Here is a 22,964-nt window from a genome sequence, read left to right on the forward strand (position 1 = left end):
ACACATCTCTTAGCTTAATTTTATTACCTATTTTTAAATCTCTTGGTCCTTCCATGACATATTTTACATGTATTTCTCAATTCCCTCCTTCCCTCCCTCCCTCCCTCCCTCCCTTCCTTCCTTCCTTCCTTCCTTCCTTCTTTCCTTCCTTCCTTCCTTCCTTTTGACAGATTCTCCAGCTGTTACTGGGTAGAGTGCCAAGGTGTCATAGCTTACAGCAACCTCCAACTCTTGGACTTAAGTGAGTCTCTTGCCTCAGCCTCCCAAGTAGCTGGGGTTACAGGCACCGGCCACAATGCTGTGCTATTTTTTGGTTGTAGTTGTCATTGTTGTTTGGCAGGCCTGGGCTGGATTCGAACCCTCCAGCTCTAGAGTGTGTGGCTGGTGCCTTTGCTGCTTGACCTACAGGCACTGAGCCTCAATTTTATTTTTCATTATAAAAATCTATTTTTAATTGATTTCCAGAAAGACATTTTCCATATTAGAGATTTTTATGTCTTCTGTAATGACATATTTCACATCTAAGCTTTCTATTAATATTATTATTATTATTATTATTATTATTATTATTTTGCGGTTTTTGGCCGGGGCTGGGTTTGAACCCGCCACCTCCGGCATATGGGGCTGGTGCCCTACTCCTTTGAGCCACAGGCACCACCCCTTTCTATTAATTCTTTTTCATATTTTCTTATTATGTACCTTCTAATGGAAGTTCTTTCTTCACTTTTTTAAAGTGCTACAGAAATACTGTTTATTAATGCCTTTGTCAGCTATTTCAATAAAAGTAAATTTATACAAAATGAATATATTTTGAGATTAATGATCTTTTTATTCTTGTTTTTAGTATTTTTAAAGTGTTTTTGGAATTTTTGCTTTTCAGGCTCCTTTAAAGAACCATATAGGGAATTTTTATTTGTTTTCATTCTTACTTTATGTATCTATTCTTTCTTCACATTATTTATTTATTTATTTGTGATGAGATTTCATTCCTTTTACTGAGAGGCATCTCATTCTGTTGCACCGGCTGGAATATAATAATGTAATTATGACTCACTGCAGCCTTCAACTCCTGACCTTAAGTGATCCTTCTGCTTCAGTCTTCTGAGTAGCTGCGACTAACTGAGTAAGCCATGCCTGGCTCTGTCCATTATTTGTGTGAGTTTCTCTAACTATCAACTTAGATTTGAAATCCAGAAGACAATTATAATTGTATTTTAAATTTTTTCCTGGTAATATGAATTTAAGAGACTCCATAGAAAAAGCATTTAGAACTTCTTAATATGAGTGTTCAGTAGTACTGGTACAATATTTATGTACCTAAATTATTAACATTTATATACATATAACTACACAGAAATTTCAATGGAAAAATAAACATCCTTTTCATAGTAACAAGAAAGAACATATGATATTTAAACTTTACCCAAGGACTATAGGAAAAAATAAAGCTTTATTGAAGAGCACAAAACATGCCCAAGAATGGTCTTTAACACATTGACTCCTTTCAAATAAATCCACTCATTCAATCTACTCCTATTCAAAAATCGAATGAGTTTTTGTTGAGAAGGCACTTGACAAAATGATTTTTTAAATAATACGAAAGAATAACGAATAATTAGTAGCTTTTACATTTTGAATTAAAAAACACAAAAGCTTGGATTTTATTGAGAGTAAAGAGTATGGTATTTGCATAAATGAAAGATAGTACACAGACACATACCCACTCATATATGGAAATTTAATCTATGGAAAATGTGACACTACATAGGACATTCCAAACTTGTGTAAGAGCATTGACTATTAATATCATCCACATTTACATCCTCATCATACCTCAAATACCAAAATAATTTTTTTTGAAATAAATATTTAACTTTTTGGAGAAAGTACGGAAGATATTTTATGATCCCGAGAGCTTTCCTAACTGGACACACACACATGTAAATTACTACTATAAAGAAAAAGATTGATATAGCCTAATACTTTAAATTTGTATTAAAAAGAAACTATGAGGTTAAACAGAAAATCACAAACTCTACAAGATATTTATAGCCACATATAACCAACAAAACAAATTTGGTATCTCTGATTGTAAAAGAACTTGTAAAATTTGATAAATTTAATATGAAAAAGCAAATGGTCTACTGAAAAAATGGACATGGTTATAAACAAAGCATAGAAAAATACTCATGAATGTGAAATATTTGGAGCAGCAGAGATTTAAAAATATGATATTTGTGTGTTATTTTAAGTGGAAGTTTTCTAAATAGAGTTAACAGAAACACAAGTGGTAGAGATGGCTACTACTAATAGAGTCATAATATTTCCCCACTATTCAGAACAGTAAGAAGCTGAGAAAAGCAAATTGGCAAATGGCATTTTCTCTTTCTCCCTGTGCTTCCTAAGGGGATCACTTTGGAAACGTAAAAAGGAAAGACTCAACTCCACAAAAAAGTCTAAAAGTTCTCTGGGGTTATGCTTAGGCTGTAGAAAAACAGAGGAGAGGGCATGGGGTTGTCAGGAGAGCAAGCCAGTGGAGGTGGCACAGGAGCCAGTCCTGACCTTATACAGCAGGCCCAGGTGCTTGTTGCTGGTCCATGATAATAAGAACGGGGACATGAAGAAGCATGGCTGAGGGAAATGGAGATGTAGAGGTTTTAATAGAGATGAGCATTAAGGGTACATCCAAATTCCAAGAAGGGTAGCCATACCACCATCGCAAATATCTACAACAGATTTTGTAAAAAAGACAAGAATTGTTCAGATGCCCACTTCAAGACATAAGATGGTCTATCTGAAAAAGAGTGTCACAATTAAACTCTTGATTGGAGATTTCTCCCAAATGTGTTTTAAGTTCTTAGGCAAGGGACTTTGCATACCTGGAAGCACTGGACCTTACTGAAAAATGAAATATTCTGTGAGTCTTTTATTCCTTTCTTTTTGTTCTTCTTTGATATCCTTTCTTCCTGGAACACACTGAGGCTCTTCTCTGTGTCTGGTAACACTGACATGTGTTACTGCCGACATTTCTAAAGGAGGTTTTGAGAAATGGGATCAGGTATCGTGTTGTGTACGTGAGGGAGGACGTGGACATCGGTGAACCTAACAGAAAAATTTATTAGGAAAATATGATAGACTGAGTTCCTTCTTTGGGATTACTAATGAATATGAGAATTTTGACAGCTCTAAAATATGTGTAGCAAAGAGACATGATATTTCAGTATGACTCTGCAGTTAATTGATTTTTTTTCCAAAAAGGAATTTAAGGAATATTGGTACTTTATCGGACATTTTGGAAAATATTCATCTAGATTATAATTTGTGTCCTGGAAACACTAATAGGGCTCAAGAAATATCAATTATGTTTTTAAAAATCTGTGTGTAGATTAAATCTGGCAATAAGTTTATTTGTTCTGGGCCTTAATTTAGGATATAGATCAGTGGTTTTCAACTTTCCTAATGCCATGGCCCTTTAATACAATTCCTGTGGGTAATGACCCACAGGTTGAGAACCACTGATATAGATGGATGGATAAAGGATTGGTGTTATAATAATTCATGAATCACTGACAGGCTGTATAATATAGATCTGGAGTAGCACATATGGTTAAGACTAAAAACATAGCATCAGTTTTAGGAGAAGACGACTACCTGTACTTACTACAAAAGAGGCATGTGATCCAATGAGGCACGCGAGTGAGTGCAGATAAGGTGGATAGCAATGTTATTTTCTCCACCAGAATGATGAATCAAATTGATAACAAGATGGTCTTTACTGGGTTAAATATTAGAAGGTGATGGCAAACCTATTTCTTTTATTTTAGTAATGTTGTGTGTACTTAACAGGTAAACAAATAACAATGTAAAGAATTTGGACTGACCAACGTAAATGAAATTTGAGAAAGAAAATGGAATAAAAGGTGCTTTCTTGACCTAGTGTATAATGTGAACATGTGCTGAGTCTAGTAGAAGACACGTCCACACTCATTTCACAAGTGAAGGAATCAACATCAAAGTGATATTCTTGAAGTTATTAAATATTTGCTGTGTGTCTCATTGTTCCAGATGGATACACAGCAGAATTGGAAAAAATGTGACAATTGTTTTAAAGTTAGACTTTTTTTTTTTTTTTGAGAACATAAAAAGCTTCCCCAAAATAGCCTCAATCCTGGTTAATCACTGGAATAGATCTAGGTTATCAGGAAAAAGAACTTGTAACAGTGTGATATAATCAATATCTTTTTTATCACCATGAGCCACATCTCATGAAGGATATTTGGTGAAGGTCAAGCCACAGGTTTTGTATTTCATGGCAACGTGACTTATATAGTCACTTAAGAGCCATGCCTAGAAGGTCCCACCCTTGATTTAATGCTCTGCTGCTGTTATCTTGAAATTCTTAGTCATTCTTGAGCAAAGGTCCCTACATTTTCATTTTGCATCAGACCCTGCAAATGTTGGCATCAGTTCTGACCATGGGGTAACAAATGCACATTTTTGTGTGCCCAGGGGTTTTAGAGGCTCTTGGGTCTTCTTTGTGCTTTCTTTCCTGTATTCTTTATTGAAGATCATGAACTTGAGGCTATATGAGAGGCCAGGGACAACTCCTTCTTGATAGAAAAATCTGGTTGGAAGAGATGAAAAACTTAGGAAGAAGCAGAGGGCAAACTAGACTTACAATTTAGTGGGAAACGAGAATATACTTATTTTGGAAATGATAGGGCAAGACTCTCTGAATTCTTCGGACAAGTCCCTGAGAATACATTACAAAAAAACTGTTAAATTAGCCTAAACCTTTACTGTTCCTCAGTCTTCAAGCTCAAATGCCAATGCATATCTCCAGCAGTCCAGACTAGTATAAGTGGAAAGCTCCTCACCAAACTCAGATTCATCCTCAAAGTGCTGCACTTTGAGAGACCTCATACTTCACAGCATTAACAGAAAATTTGCCATATAATTTTGTTTATAACTCAGTCAAAAAATGTGGTCTGATCAGTATAGTATATTCTGATCAATAAGCTTAACACTTCTTCCTGGAGGTAGATTGATTAGGTACCTCAAGGGAAGAAAAGAATGTTCTTGACTCTTTCCCCTGGAGGTCAGAAATAAGCCTGTTCAAATATACATAATCTTTAAAAGCTCTAGTTGTTGCCAATAATAAAAAGTTTTATAGGTGACTGCATTTCCTTTCTCTTCCTAGCCTAGTAGCTGTAGTCCAGAAGTTGGAGCAAGTTTCCCCAAGGGCTAAAACTATTAAGATCACCGAACAAGAATGTTCAATGTGAAATGCAGTGAGCTCAAACAATTTACAGCTTTTATTCTCCCTTTCCATAAATGGCAGCACCTCATTGCTCCTCAATAGGCTGGGGTGGGGGGAAGCGGGTTCATTGCATTCATTTTAAGGAATATTCTTCTTTCACCTCTTTTGTGGGCTTCCCTACAATTTCAGTTATATTTCATCTTCTTAGAAGTTTGCTAAATGTAGCTTCAAGCAGCTCACTCTGGTAGGTGTGCTTGAGCCATTATCATCCATTTTTCAATAAAGCTGTGGGTGAAAGTGTCATTGATTCTTTTTCACCAGGAGAGAATATTAGCTTTTTATCCTCATCATATTATCGCTCTGCTTGACTGATAAAACTGTCATGCAAAAGGAAAGGTCAGGAATTATCGAGTGGGTGTTCATTTAATTCATCTCTCACCCTTTTCTTCCCACAAACGTATTGGGAATGTAACAGAAAATTTGTGTTTATGAGATGAGAAGAGAAGAGAAGAGAGAGATAAATAGATAAAGTCCTCACGGATTAATGATTGCATTTTGCTGTCTAGAAATATGTATGAGCTTTCAAGGGTCTTCATTTATAGCTTACAGTTTCCCCTTATGCAATTTTCTTATTTTGATAGAAAGAGCTCTCAAATGATATTTATTTGAACAATAAGGTTTCTTTTATGGGTTAAAATTCCTGATCATGGGAGAGGGAGGGAGAATAGGAGACGACAGATGCTTCATATGGCAGAAAAAAGATGATGCCACTCTCATTATTCAATGTACTCCATGAAGTCATAATTAGTGTGAGTTACTTCTAATTATATTTTATTTTCCAGGTAACATTGATTAATGCTGTGATATGCAGCTAAGAATGAGGAGGATCAAAACAGAGAAGATTTGCTAAAGCAACAGTGGGTAATTTAGAGGAAACCAAACAGTAAACACGGGTAATAAAACTAATGGGCCAGATCCAGGTGCCTCTTCACTTCTCGTTTCACTTTTTGTGCTTTTCATCTTGCCCCATATTTTTCAGATGACGAGGTTGGTAGCTTAGGACTTCGTGTGTGCTGCTCCTGCTCCGTAACTCTAGGGCAGCAATCTCACTTAACACCTGGAGAGAGTCTGATTTCAGACAGCAACATCTAGATGTGGTCCCAAATGTTTTACTCAGTAGATAAATGACATTAGGCAAAATAATTTGTTTCTCTGCATCTCATTGTTCTCATGGAAAAGAGTAGTGCAGGGGGTACGAGGTGATTGCTCTATGAAGGTTCACTTTGTTTCTGAAGTCAGAAACCTGGAAGGCACCTTGACTTGACCCTGTTTTTCATCTTTCACATACAATTGGCCACTAAGACTCATCCAGCTCTATCCACTAAATATTTTCTGAGCTTGCTCTCTGCTGAATTATCATGCCATTACCCTAGACCCGAACGTCACCACATCTGACTTGGGTTATTGAAACAGCCCTCTGATTGGTTTCTTTTCTTCCCATCTGGCAACCTTTTCTGATTTATGTCTCACTGACTGAAGATTGTATTATTTCCAGTTCCATATCTGATTCAACTCCTAACACTACCCCCTCATCCATTGTAACTGCAAAAGTTACAGTAAAATTGTTATGGTTTTTCAAAGTTTATAACTTTTTCCATCATCTGGCCATTGAATATCTACTTTTTCCCTAATTTCTCTACATTTAATTAATCTTATTGAGCCAATTATTGTGAAGGCTTATTCCTAGACCTATAGTATCACTCTACAAGGCATTTTTTAACTCTTCCACTGGTTTAATAATGTTCTGTTTATCTCTTGAAAAAAATTTTAAGTATCTTTTCTTCTTAACCCATTCTCCATTCTTTGAATAATCTTTATAATTTTAACATACTTCTATTATTGCATTTACTGCACTATATTGAATTTGTTTTATATGTGCTACTTTCTCTAAATGTAAGAGACTGCCCATATAACCCTTGTATTCTGTGTCTAGGATGGCGTCAGGTTTAGGACATGAATGAATCAGTTAAGGAAGTTATGACTATTTGATAATTGATAACAATTATGTAAATTTTCACAATCACAGTCCACATTAGGTGCCCAGTAAAGTTAGTCTCTCTTTTCTCTTTCCTCCTTTTTAATTGTCAGTGATGTAATAAAAAATGTTGTGGAAAAACCAGAAAAACCAGGCAAACAATAACAGACTAGGTTCAAGGAAGCCACCAAAGGAAGTGAATGATACTGAGTTAATTTATTCACATCAACTTGTCACCGTTATGAATCTTCAAAGAAGAGAATCCCCATCTCCCATTTTCTAACCCAGCATTCAGCAAGCTCTTTGGATATTCACTGGAAGGGCCTTTTTGCAAGTTACTTTCTCTTTTGGGGATAGTTTCCCCCCCTTTCTTAGGTCAGTTCTCACCAATTTTGAACTTTAAATTAAAGTTCCCCTCGGGGAAGCAATTCAAACACTGCAAGGCTGAGTTCATTACCTTTTCTCTGTGCTCAAAGCCTCTGTGCTTTCTACTTTCCACACTGTTGTAATCATCTCTCTACATATTATTCTTCCCCATTTGACTATGAGCTTCTTGAAAGCAGGGTTGATGATTTATTGATCCCTATGTCCAGTGCCTTGTACACTAAATATTTAAATGAATTAGCAAGTGTACAAATAAATAAATCACTGAAGGAGAGCTTTGCCTCTTACTTTACATGCTTCTACCTAGTGTACATGCTCCCTGCTGACAGAGGTCATCTGCATCCAGAATACAACTTTTGCATTCTGTGTGTAGAACAGAGCTTCGCCTGTTATTCAGGATGGATTGGAGGCAAGAGCTCTCAATTCAGAAATACTCAGCCCCACCTTTTCTCATGAGAAGTGGAAGATATAAAGAAATCAATCAAGAAGAATTCAGAGATATAAGCCCACACTGACAATCTTGACATTCACCTGCAAACATTGTCCTCCTTTTGGCCTCTCGTTAAATCCTGCAAAAATTATTAATAAGTTTAACAGCACTTGGCTGGCACTTAACTTTTGCCTCTTTAAAATCTGCAAGTTCTAATTACTTGTTGCCCTCATCTGGGTCAGAGTTCGCCTCTCTGCTGGGAACAGCTTGTCCACTGATCTCCAGACACCCCTACTCTTGCCTTTCTGCTTGCGTTTTTAGAATGCCATAACACTTAGGAAAGCTTCTCCTGATTAAAAGGTTTAAAAGGAGTCATATGGCAGTCTAAAAATAACTGAAATGCCCCTTCTGTCCCAGTTATTAAAAGATGGTCTGGCAGTTAACACCTCCCGGCAGTGCCTCAGGCAGACCAGGTCCAGTACCTCATCATTATCCTCCCAGAAATCTGCAGCCATTAGCTAGAATGGAAAGGTTTTGACCTGTCACTTAAAGAAGAAAAGTCAACCAAACCAAGTTCTTCATTACAGGGAAATTTTTTAGTGTTATAAGAAATCATGGCCTTTTTAATTTGTAAAGGGAATAATAAGGGAGCATCTTAATGCTTCCCACACTGTCTGCCCGGTACTTATGCCACTCACAGACGGATTTAGGTGTTCCTCCTGTGCTTTTAAAAACACACTGTATTCTCCATGTGAGAGCTCTCTTTGCTGTGGGATGGACTGCTGAGGGGTGTCCAGGAAGGCAGCCTCTCGGATCAGCTTGCCCATGAGAGTATATCAGGCCTGCTACTTATTCGCTGTGCCATCTTGACCAAGTTACTTTACGACTCTGTGCTTCAGCTTACTACTGAGGTAACCCACGTACAGCTTCTGTAAGTGTACCTGGGACACAGTAAATACTCAATGTATGTTAAGGGCTATCACTACCATGTTATTTTTATAACTATTATCATGTTGCCTTTTATTTTCCTGACTGTTTTTCTTACTGGATTGTGGATATCTTGGGAAGAGGGACTCCATCTTCCTGCCCTGAATATCCAGGAGGTAGCGTAAGGCTCTGTTCTTAGCAGAAACAATAGTTAATGAATGTTTAAATACATGAAAGGACCTAATTCAATACTTTACTTTAGAGAGAAGAAAATGAAGCCCACCTATCATAGAGGGATTGATTTACAGAATTATATTCTGATTTTTCTGTGTTCTATTCCTGTATGCTTTCCTAGGTATAATAGGAATAACTATGTAAGAAAAATGGAAAGTTGAGATCAACTTTCTATTCTGTAGATTTAGCCAGTGATGGGATTTGAGAAAAGAGAAGGAGGACTTGGAAGTCATATCTATGAAGCATGTTATCTAACATTATTATGAACCCAAATTCTCTAGAGATTTCTGGGGGTATAAAACTAAAACCTAATTTAATAATACCTTTTAGATATTTATACATAGGTAGATACAGACATATCTATAAATCTTTCCTGGAGATTATAGATATGTATTTATAATATATATTTATCTATGTAGAGATATATTTATACATATATATGACAACATTGAAAACCAAAATACAGAGTAATCAATTTACTAAACCTAGATAATAAGTAAAAAGTGCTGAATCAACATAAGTTTTAATATCTGACTCTTAATTAAGGATCCTTTTCTTTAATCATACAAGTTATCAATTACTGAATATTATGTGACATGTACTATGTTAAGTGATTCATGTTAATAACCTTATAAACATCCCCATTTTTCAGATGAATACCTAAAGCTGACAGAGGTTAGGAGACTTCCAAGGTTATATGAATAGAAAGTGGCAGAGATGACTATGATGATGCAATAGCAGAATGCTCTGCATCACTCACTATCACATCCAACAAACCCCCTCTGCAACTTTGCTTAGAGACATTTCTATGAAACATAGCAAATAATGAAAGCAAAATAATAATAACCAAATCCAAATTTATAAATTGAATTCACGTTAGTTTGTTCATTTCCCAAGAAAAATTTTATACTTCTGCTTGTGGCCAAGATGGAGTGATGGGGACAGGATTTGCTCTCCTACCTGAAACAGCTGATAACAACTTAAAATGTATATTTTCAACATTCTGCATTTCAGGCAATGGAAATATCCTTGGAAGACAGGATAAAAACTCCCCAAAACTGAAAATAAAGGGAAATTTTCTCAATTTGAGAAACAGTATCTATAAACCTCCCCCTATTATCATTATACTTAATAATGAATATAGAAAACATCCCTCCTATGGTCAGGGCCCACACAAGGACACCTCCTCTTATCATTTTTATTTAGTATTACCCTGGATGTTCTAGCCAGTATACATGGCAAGAAAAGGCATAAAGATCTCTGATGAAAAAAGAAGTAAAACTGGGCGGCACCTGTTGCTCAAGGAGTAGGGCGCCGGCCCCATATGCTGCAGATGGCGGGTTCAAACCCAGTCCTGGCCAAAAACTGCAAAAAAAAAAAGTAAAACTGTTTTTATTTGAAAATGACATAATTTCTTTGTCAACATATACAGAAAAGCTATTATAGCTAATAAATAAATTTATTAATGCTGTATGGTACAAAATCAATATGAAAATTAATTGCCTTTGCTTACAATAGCATAAAAAACATAAAGTACTTAGGCATAAATCTGACAAAGGATATAAAAGGGTATGAAACACTGAAAGCTACAAAATCTTACTTAAATAAAATATAGAAGTCTTAAATAAAGTAATATACCATGTTTATGGGATGCAAGTCCCAACATTAAAGATGCCAGTTTTTCCCATAACTGGGATTATGTTAGGAAATAATTACTGTTATTATGTTATGGGATTATGTTATTTCCTAACATAATCCCAGTAAAAATCGAAGTAGGCTTTTGTTGTTGTTTTTTTATAAATCGACTAGTTGAGTTTAAAGTTCCTATGAAAATGGAGAAAGCTTGGTGTAGCTGAAACACCTTTATACAAGAAACATAAAGTTGGCAGACTAACATTACCAAACTTCAAGACTTATGTTAAATCTACAGTAATCAAAACAATTAAAATAAATTGACCTTCCGGACCACAATCATGGTTTGTTCTTCCATATGTTAACGTCTTCTGCTATTTCTTTTCTCAGGGTTTCATAGTTCTCTTTATAGAGGTCTTTTGTGTCCTTTGTTAGGTATATTCCCAGGTCTTTCATCTTCTTTGGACTACTGCAAAAGCAACAGAGTGGTTGATTATAATCTGGGCTTGACTATAAAGGCCACAGATTTGTAGGTATTGATTTTGAAAAATGTTCATACTACCCAAAGCAATCTACAGATTAAATGCAATCCCCATTAAAGTACAATGTCATACTTTAAAGAACTTGAAAAAATAGTACTTCATTTTATATGGAATCATAAAAAGTCCCCGAATAGCCTAAGTCCCAAAATTGCAGATGCTGGTGTGGATATGGAGATAAGGGAGCACTTCTACACTGCTGGTGGGATTGTAAACTAATATAACTTTTATGGAAAGAAGTATGGAGAATCCTCAAAGAAAACTAAAAGTTGACTGTCCATTTGGTTCTGCAGTCCTATTACTGGGTATCTACCCAGAACAAAAATTTTACTACAAAGACATTTGCACCAGAATTTTTTTTACATCCCAATTCATAATTGCCAAGTCTTGTAAGTAACCCAAATGCCCATCAACACTTATACTGTTTTTAAAACTCTGTGAAATTAAAAAGCTAAGAAGTGAAGATTAGGATCTAAAAAACATAGAGAAATATTCTATATTTCATTAAGGACTTGTTTCCAGATTATAAAATGAACTCCTGAAACTCACTAGTAAAAAAAAAAAAGTAATAGACATTCCCTCCCAAAGAAAATATTCGTATAGTAAATAACATAAGAAGATGTTCATCATATTTAGTTGAGAAAAATACAACTTAAAACTACAATGACATCGCACTCCACAACTATTAGAAGAGATAAAATTAAAATGACTGAACACAGCAAATTTTGGTAAGGATATAGAAAAACTAGCACTCTCATACTATACTGGTGGGCATGTAAAATGGTAACACAGCCTTGGAAAACATTTTCACAGTTAGTTTGGTGAAACATAAATATTGATGTAAACTGTGCTATCCTGCTTCATGTTTTAAACGTATTAATTCATATAATTTCAATTTCATATTAACTAGCGGTTTTTAATGCAATTGAGACATCATTAGTTAGATATTTCAAAGGCTGTATTAAATCAGAATATAAAAAATAAAGTGAATTATGTCTTTAAAAATATATTTAAACATATACATACTATATGAGTTAGCAATCTTATTCCTAGGAATTTATTCAGGAGAAATGAAAGCATATGTTTATAAAAAGACTGGTGTAGGAATATTCATAGCAGCTTTACTTGTAATAGTCAAAACCAACGTCCATCAAAAGTTGGATGGATAAACAAACTGGAGTGTATCTTACATACAGGCAGATACTACTTAGCAATACAAAATAATAACTGTTAATACAAAAACAACATGAATGAATCACAAAATGATTATGTTGAGTGAACAAAAGCAGCATCAAAAAAAGTGTATATTGTGTGACTTTAATAATTATATTCAGCTCTAGAAAATGAAAATAATTCCTTAGTGTCAGAAAGGAAGTAAGTAGCTCCTTGGAGGGTAGGGCAGGGAGAGGTTTGAGGCAGGAAGAAACTTAGGAGTGATAAATATATTCCTTATGTTGGTTGTGGTGAGGCCTTCACTAGTATTTTAATATGTCAAACTTACCAAATCATATATTTAAAATATGTTGTTTATCATATACCAACTATATTTTAATAAGCTTACTTTCAAAAATATTTTTAATTCTTTGCCCCCTTAAGGCTTAGGAGACCCTAAGACATGTATAAAAATCAAATGTGTTTTATCATTGGCTAATCAGAGGGGAGGTGTCTGTCAGATGTTTCATTACCTACAGCGATGAAAACACTAAGATGTGAAGTCCTTTTGTTAAAATTATATGGCTTAGTTTTGTTACTTTTCCTCACTTATTTTTACTCATTATCCAGTAACCTAAGGTTATGGTGCTAGTTGATGGCTATTCGTTGAAGGACACATATCTACATTGCTGACTTAAGTCTGATAGTTCTTAAGTAGTATCCCACTGCATGGAAGATACACCCCAGGGCTCTTCAACCGAGAGCAGAGGGCTTGGTTGCTCTATTTAGCTCTGAGGATTCTATGGCTCTCTTAAAGATTAATATGAAAATTTATCTGCATATCAGAGGATGGTCCAGTGAGAGAATCCACAGAGTATGAACCCAATGCATAACACCAGTTGCCCTCCAACTGAATTGTGACCTGGCTTGCTTCCACATGTAATCACCAGAGCCAGGGACACAGACTCTCATTTGATCTCCAACATCTTTCCATTTCTGAGGGTTGGCACTTCTTGAACTTGTCAGTGGCATGGATATTTGAGGGAGTCCAGTGAAGACACCAGGGTTCTAGAACTGAGAATAGAGCCCATCGAGAAATACACAGGGCTCAGGCAGCTGCAGATCAAAATATAATCTTTTTGGAGTTTAGATAGAGTGATGTGGAATCTGGTGGGATAGTTTAATTTAAGATGGAAGCTTAGGGTAATCTACAAACAAACAAAGAACAAAACAAAAGCTTAAACCCTAAAAAAAGGTTAAAGCTTAAAAACTTAATAAATCTTTAAAAACCTTTTGCTTTCACCTTAAAACCTTCTCAATATAGTGATAAGTTTCAACAAGAAGTTACAAATTTAGCTTTCAATAGCTTTTAGTCTGGTATTTTTGGGAACACAGAACAGGGAGTTCACAGAACAGCCCTGGGGAAGACTCCTGCATGCCTTTCTCATCCGTATTTCCCACCAGAGTTCTTTAATTTAAGGAAGCTGCTCAATTCTTTTCACTGACTCTCTGTCCTTCTCTCTATCACTGTTTTCCCTGCCCCTGTCTATCTTTGATGTTGCTTTTATCCCTTTTATCCCATAGGGAGCTCTGTGCCCTTTCTTTGTTTATCTATTCCATAGTTCTACTAGCTACCCTGCTCCTTCACTCCTCAGAGATTGAAAAAGGTGAAAATCCGTGAATGCTTAGCCTTTGATACTGTCTTTCTTTCCTATTTCTTCACAGTGATATATGTCCCTACATCAGCAAGCAAAGCATCTCCTGGCCACCTTTAAAGTCTGAAAGTCCTTAACACCTGACATTAAATTTTCTCATAGCCTGATTTTTTAATCTCATTAGTACTTATATTATCTAACTTACCTACATACATTACTTAATAATTTTGTTTATAATCTCTCTTCCTCCACCTTCAACTAGAAATATAAGCCTTAAGAGAGCAAGGTTTTTGTCTGTTTGATTCACTGATGGATTTCTAAGGTCTTAAACTGAACTTAGCATATAAACTGGTACTCTATAAATATTTGTGATATAAAAATGTAGTTCCTACCAGGAGTCTCCTCTTTGGTCATTGTGCCTTCCAGAGTAAATTACTCCGTGGATGACACTGAATTCCTTAATTCTGTAGTTCTGACTATTCCATCTACTTTCTCTGGCTATCTGTTGACTTCTGGTTTAACAATGTGATTAGCAGCAGTAGGGATACTCATAATTATTTTGATATCTGACATCAGTGTTTCAATAAAGCATGAATAGACTCCATTTGGAGATTATCCATTCCTGAAAATGACAATGAACACAGGGAGCCATGGGGAGCCATGACCATATAGATACCTGGAGCTTTAGCATCAAGAATTAGAATTCAATCTAAAAGCAAGGATAACATAATCTTTGAGAGAGACAGCTATGGGTTGGAAGTTGGACTCTTCTACTTACATGCTCTGTATTCTTTGATCAAATACTTAACCTTTTTGAGTTTCATTTTTTTTTCTCACCTATAAAGCAGATGATTATATTATCTAACTTACCTACATATATTACTTAATTTGAGATTAAAAAATCAGGCAATGATTTTTCTCATCTATAAACCAGACTCTATGGGATGTATATTGAATGAGATACTGCATGTCAAGTGTCATCCTAGGACAGGACACATGGTAGAGATTCAGTATGTTGTCCAAATAAACAAAAAAAGAGGGAAGAATATTGTGTATTCAATAAGTGACAGCCACATAGAAGAAGCAAATTTGGACTTAATATGAAGAGTGATATTAGCTCAATTAGGAAAGAAGGAAGATTGAGTGGAAATGTCTTAGACTTCCTTGAATTTTTAAGAAAGGCTCAGCAAAACTGTCAAAGGGTTCTTGATTCAAAGTCAATGTCATGAGCTCTACAACTCCAAGAGGGGCCTATTTTAGTCTCTGTGCTCAGTCATTAGCTGGGAGCAGTCTATAGGGACAGTGTCTTTGATACAAATACAGTGATGAATTTCAGAGCACAGCAGATGGGACTTGCATTCAGCGACACTTTCCAGAGTTGGCAAGCCTACAGGACTTTTCCCAGTGTTTCCACACACATTATTTTCCTTCCTGATGCCTTTAATACCTGCAATCTTGTGATCTTTAAAAAGGGTCAAGCACGTTCAATGTATGATCATTATCCTCAATCAATGGCTTCATCACAAAAGACTTAAATTTCTTGAAATACTTTCCCTCACATGTATTGGCCCTAGATTCCAGTTTGTGGAATTAGAAAAGAAGAGATGAAGCTCAAGTTAAATTTTGCAGGAACAAAATGTCCCCCACATACCTTGTAGAAGGAAAAAACTTTCTTTTTTTTTTAATTGTTAAATCATAGCTGTGTACATTAGTGCAATCAAGGGGTACAATGTGCTAGTTTCATATACAATCTGAAATATTTTTATCAAACTGTTCAACATAGCCTTCATGGCATTTTCTTAGTTATTGTATGTAGACATTTGTATGCTGCATTTAGTAAGTTTCGCCTGTACCCATTCTAAGATGCACCGTAGGTGTGGCCCCACCCATTACCCTCTCTCCACCCTAACCTCCCCCCTTCTTTTCCCTTCCTTGGCCCTTTACCCATAGCCTTGTGCTATAGTTGGGTTATAGCCTTCATGTGAATGCTATAAATTAGCTTCATAGTAGGGCTGAGTACATTGGATAATTTTTCTTCCATTCCTGAGATACTTTGCTAAGAAGAATATGTTCCAGTTCCATCCATGTAAACATGAAAGAGATAAAGTCTTCATCTTTCTTTAAGGCTGCATAATATTCCATGGTATACATGTACCACAATTTGCTAGTCCATTCGTGGGTCGATGGGCACTTGGGCTTCTTCCATGACTTAGCAATTGTGAATTGGGCTGCAATAAACATTCTGGTACAGATGTCTTTGTTGTATTGTGATTTTTGGTCTTCTGGGTATATACCTAGTAAAGAAATTATAGGATCAAATGGAAGTTCTATTTTTAGGTCCCTAAGTATTCTCCAAACATCCTTCCAGAAGGAACGTATTAGTGCGCATTCCCACCAGCAGTGTAGAAGTGTGCCCTTTCCTCCACATCCACGCCAACATCTCTGGTTTTGGGATTTTGTTATGTGGGCTGCTCTTATTGGGGTTAGGTGATATCTCAAAGTAGTTTTGATTTGCATTTCTCTGATGATTAAGGATGATGAGCTTTTTTTCATGTGTTTGTAGATCATGCATCTGTCTTCTTTAGAGAAGTTTCTCTCCAAGTCCCTTGCCCACCCTGAGATGGGATCACTTGTTCTTTTCTTGCTAATATGTTTGAGTTCTCTGTGGATTCTAGTTACTAAACCTTTATCGGATGTATAACCTGCAAATATTTTCTCCCATTCTGAGGGCTGTCTGCTTGCTTTACTTACTATGTTCTTGGCTGTGCAGAAGCTTTTTAGTTTGATCAGGTCCCAGTAATGTATTTTTGATACTGCTTCAATTGCCTATGCAGTCCCTAATTTCATCAATCAGAAATGGTAACGATGAAATAACAACAGACCCTCAGAAATTCAAAAAATCCTTAACAAATACTATAAGAAACTCTACTCGCAGAAATATGAAAATTTGAAAGAAATCGACCAATACCTGGAAGTACACCACCTGCCTAGACTTAGCCAGAACGAAGTGGAAATGTTGAATAGTCCTATATCAAGTTCTGAAATACCATCAACCATACAAAATCTCCCTAAAAAGAAAAGCCCAGGACCAGATGGCTTTACGTCAGAATTCTACCAAACCTTTAAAGAAGAACTAGTACCTATATTACTAAATCTCTTCCAAAATATAAAAAAAGAAGAAATATTACCCAACACATTCTACGAAGCAAACATCACCTTGATCCCCAAACCAGGGAAAGACCCAACAATAAAGGAAAATTATAGACCAATATCATTAATGAATATAGATGCAAAAATACTCAATAAGATCCTAGCAAACAGAATCCAACAACACATCGAAAAATTTATACACCATGACCAAGTGGGATTTATCCCAAGGTCTCAAGGCTGGTTCAATACACATAAATCTATAAACGTAATTCAGCACATAAACAAACTAAAAAATAAAGACCATATGATTCTCTCAATTGATGCAGAAAAAGCTTTTGATGACATCCAGCATCCCTTCATGATCAGAACACTTAAGAAAATTGGTATAAAAGGGACATTTCTTAAACTAATAGAGGCCATCTACAGCAAACCCACAGCCAATATCATATTGAATGGAGTGAAATTGAAATCATTTCCACTTAGATCAGGAACCAGGCAAGGTTGCCCATTGTCTCCATTGCTCCTTAACATTGTAATGGAAGTTTTAGCCATTGCAATTAGGGAAGAAAAGGTGATCAAGGGCATCCACATAGGGTCAGAAGAGATTAAACTTTCACTCTTTGCAGATAATATGATTGTATATCTGGAAAACACTAGGGATTCTACTACAAAACTCTTAGAAGTGATCAAGGAATACAGCAGTGTCTCAGGTTACAAAATCAACATTCATAAATGGGTAGCTTTTATATATACCAATAGTCAAGCTGAAAAAACAGTTAAGGACTCTATTCCATTCACAGTAGTGCCAAAGAAGATGAAATATTTGGGAGTTTATCTAACAAAGGATGTGAAAGATCTCTATAACGAGAACTATGAAACTCTAAGAAAAGAAATAGCTGAAAATGTTAAACGGAAAAACATACCATGTTCATGACTGGGAAGAATCAACATTGTTAAAATGTCCATATTACCCAAAGCAATATACAATTTTAAAGCAATCCCTATTAAAGCTCCACTGTCATACTTTAAAGATCTTGAAAAAATAATACTTCATTTTATATGGAACCAGAAAAAAACCTCGAATAGCCAAGACATTACTCAGAAATAAAAACAAAGCAGGAGGAATCATGCTACTGGACCTCAGACTATAATATAAATTGATAGTGATCAAAACAGCATGGTACTGGCACAAAAACAGAGAAGTAGATGTCTGGAACAGAGTAGAGAACCAAGAGATGAATCCAGCTACTTAGTGTTATTTGATCTTTGACAAGCCAATTAAAAACACTCAGTGGGGAAAAGATTCCCTATTTAACAAATGGTGTTGGGTGAACTGGCTGGCGATCTGTAAAAGACTGAAACTGGATCCACACTTTTCACCATTAACTAAGATAGACTCTCACTGGATAAAAGATTTAAACGTAAGACATGAAATTATAAAAATACTTGAAGAAAGTGCAGGGAAAACTCTTGAAGGAAATGGCCTGGGTGAATATTTTATGAAGAGGACTCCCCAGGCAATTGAAGCAGGAAAAGACTTTCTAAAACAAGATATAACACATCTTTCTCTCAGTGATAGCCTATCTCAGAAGTATCCGAGAGAGAAAGAAAAAGGAGACCAGTGTTCTGACATCTAAATTTCTTTCCTGCTGCTACCTGAGGTACCTGGTAGCCCAACTCTTGGCCTGTTTCTTCCAGAGGAGAGGCCGAACTCAATAATCCTAGACAAGCCCAGCAATCCATGCTACCAAGGCTGTTGACTTTTAACGTAAGTCATTGTTTTGAGTTTAATTGTACTTTAGCACTAGCTAACTCCAGAACTGGGAGAAGAAAATTCTATTTTTTTATTAGGTGCACTTCAGCAAAAATTGGATCTAGAATGAAAGGCTGTTTTCTAGTGCTGCAACCTGGCTGTGGCCTCAATTAAATCTAATTTATAAACTGAGCATCCATTTTGTATAAGTCATTGTACTTAATGCTGACAAGTAGAAATTAATAAGGCATGTGCTGTGCACATGCGGCATTTACAACACTATTGCATAGGGTTTCTTCTTCTGCTGTTATTTGTGGCACCTGATCTTATCCCTAAACAATGGCATTCTCCATACTAGCCAAGTCCCTCCCATTGGTAGACAAGTATCTGCACTGCAGGATCTATCCACATCTCCCTCCCCCCTTCAGCAAACATAGAGTCTGGAAAAAGCATAGAGTCTGGAGTTGAATCTCATATTTCAAAAGATTGACTCGTACAGCTATCAGCATGCTGTTCAACTAAGAAAATGAGCCCTACTTTGATGGGATGTTCTGAAAATTAGAGATAATCTATGCAAAGCTATTGTCAAAGCGCTTGACACATTTTGGAGGCTCTCACTATTATTGTAAATACTTTTGTCCTTATATAATGTTACTGGATCTGCCTAAATCTAATTCTCTTATTATGATAAGGGGTTAGGTTTCTCCCCTCTTTAATGCAAATATATTTTAAATAATATTCATACATCTTCCTTGTCTCTAAAACAATTTATTTGAAAACCACTAACATAATGAAATTTCTAAATATAAATCTGATCACACCATCGGTTTAATATTTTCTGGTTTATCTGGTACTGGGAGATAAACGGCCATTTGTGGTTTGGTTTATGAGCCTTTCTTGATTTTGTTCTTGCCTGTCTGCTTTAGAAACACAAAGATAATGCTGCGAAGCCCATGCCTTCAGGTGGGGATCAGTCTGCAGGACACAGACAGCACCCTTCTCCTCACCTGTGAGTTTGTTCCAACCATGTCTGTTAGGCTAGGACCATCTCATTTGAGAAGGAAAGTTTTGACAAAAGATAGATGGATGGAAAGATGGATAATGAAACTTACATTCGGGTACAGACTTAGAATCAGAGATGGGAAGAATAAAAAAAGAAAAATTAAGTTGAGATTTATAAGGTGAAGAAGGAAAAGAAAGAAAAAGCAGAATATTTGAGAAAGAAAGAAGGATGGAAAGATATGAAACAGTAAGAGAATGCATTTGTGACCTGGGGTGTGGGTTATGTGACCATTACCATCCCACTGTGGAAGACAGGCATTTGCCACATCCCTCCCATGTTGTGTAGAGCGGTTGGTAGCAGGCAGTCATCAGTACTGACTGTGGTATCTGCTTCAGGGTCTGGAGTGGGCCTTCTTGACAACCAAAGTTTTTGGTATAACGGAATTAATCTTCCTTAGCACTGGTACTGCTTACTATGTAATTTTCTTGCAGTAATTTACACTGAAAAATTAAAAAGAAGGAAGGTGTTCTGTACTACCTGTTAAATTCAGCCAGAGGGTCTATTCTGCTTAGTGGCTGGCTTACAAAAATAGCCCCAAAATGATTCATGCAAATTGCTGCCCTGTAGGTCAAAAGTAAGCTTTGAATAGAGTATTATTGTTTTTTCCTTAACATCTCAAAAATCTTTTGATTCTTGAAAATAAAGTGAAAACAGTGAAATAGATTGGGTCACAACTGCGAAACGTGCTAATCCCTTGAACATTTTTACATTCTATCAGATTTCAAAATGCCTTTCTGAGAAGAACCATAATGCTGTTTGGATTTCCAAACTTTTGATGTGCTACTGGCTGGAAAAAAAATAATTTCACCCTTTTAATAATTCAAAAAAGCATGAGATATAATAATTTTACCTTTTCAATAATCAAATTAATATTATTAACTGGGAAAGCAGCTAATTATTAAAATTCATATGGTATGACTACCTCATTGAAAAGTAGACTTCTTGGAAAGTACCGTTATCTTTATTATCCAATGTAGTTAAATAAATAAATCGTATTGGTAAATAACTGTTGTCATATCTTCAATAGTTTTTTGAAGAAAAGTTCATTGCAGATGGTATGGATACTTCCATATGCAAGTTGCAGGGTCAAGTTCTGAGCGGGGTGGGAGTGGGGGAACAGAACTCTTCTGAGAGATATGCAAGCTTATAAAGAGCCATGGCTGAGTAATCTAAGGGACATGAGAAGCATACATACTGGGCTCTAAAGGACTTCAGAAGAAGGAGACTCTCTGCTCCTTTGGTGGTCAGCAGTCAGGAAAGGCCGTGTAGAAGTAGTGAAACCGAGAATAACCCTAAAAGGTAGAGAATACGGGTCAGGCCATTTGAGGTCAAGGGTGGAGGGTGGGCAAAACCACCATTTCTGAATCATTTCCAGGCATCCACTGCTTTGATTCTATCATTCATCTTGACCGATGGTAGGGAGCTTTTCTGACATTTGAATCTAGAGTCCTTGAATGAAAGCTCACTAAATAAGACAGAACTAACACTATCCAATTGATAGCATGGCTATTACGTTTAAACAAATCAATGCAAAGCAAGCATTTAGCATATAAGTAGAAAAATGTGGCTCAGCAAAGGCAAAGGCTCTTGTCTTCTTAGTAGTGTGTGCTGTGTCTCATCATCTCCATATCCTGTGCTCTTAGAAATGCCGTGACACGTAGTAAGTACTCACATGTGCAGATGTGTAAAGTAATACTCTATGCTTGGAGCTATCTTGGACCAGTTGACATTTTTTATGTTTCTACTGATTCCCAAGTTAAAACCTCTTTATTATCTACCAATATTTTTTTCTACACTGCCCACTGAATATAAACTTTTCTTCACTTTGACCTGGGCCATAATTACTTTTTGCAACAATTGCACACAATTCCAGAGTAGACTATCAATCCCTTCCCCTCTCTCTTTCTGACTCTATATATTATACACCTGCTGGGAAAATGATCCTCCAATATTTCTCTGCATATTACTCTCTATCAATAGGTCTCAAAGGTGTAATACATTGGCATCACCCTGGAACTCGTGCAAAATGCAAATACTGAGTCAGAAAACAGAGGTGTGGTCCTCTAAGTGATTCTGATACATCGTAAAGCTTGCGAACAAGTGTTCTAGATCATCTTCCCTTGTTCTAGGTCCTACTGTGAATTTTTCTGTCTGTTGGATTAGATCATAATGTTACAGCCTCTAATGAAGGACCTGCCTAATTTAAAATGACCTTCCCTTATTCTTTTGTATTATCATCTCATGTTAGTGTCCAAAAAAACACTCCTGTTTCAGCTAAGATAGAAGGACCATTCTTATAGTACTTACAAGTACTTAGAGTGCTTTTATTAGATGGTCTGTGTTTGGTACAGAAAAAGGATTTGGAGATAAATGGGAAGCAATAAAGCTAGAAAGGCCTGGGAAGACTATATAAGGAAGAATCTCATAAACCATCACTCGAATTTTATTATGAAAATCATGGTAACTTAGTGAAGAGTTTTAAGCAAGAAAATATCATGATCGGATACACATTTTATAAAAATCATTCTAGATGCTATACAAGCAACTAAAAGGGGGATTGGAAAGATGAATACATGAAAAGAATGTCTTTAAAGGAGCCTCTGTGAGGACTCTTATGAAAAGGCAATGTTTGTGATTGATAATAATTTCCAGGTACTGGCCTGGATGTTGGGATGTAGATATTACTAAATAGTAATACTTGGTGTCGAATTAGTTACAGGTTCCTTGAAGAATCAGCCATGTGTGCCTAT

The sequence above is a fragment of the Nycticebus coucang genome, chromosome 8 (assembly GCF_027406575.1).
Source record: "Nycticebus coucang isolate mNycCou1 chromosome 8, mNycCou1.pri, whole genome shotgun sequence".
In the NCBI taxonomy this organism is placed as follows: Eukaryota; Metazoa; Chordata; class Mammalia; order Primates; family Lorisidae; genus Nycticebus; species Nycticebus coucang.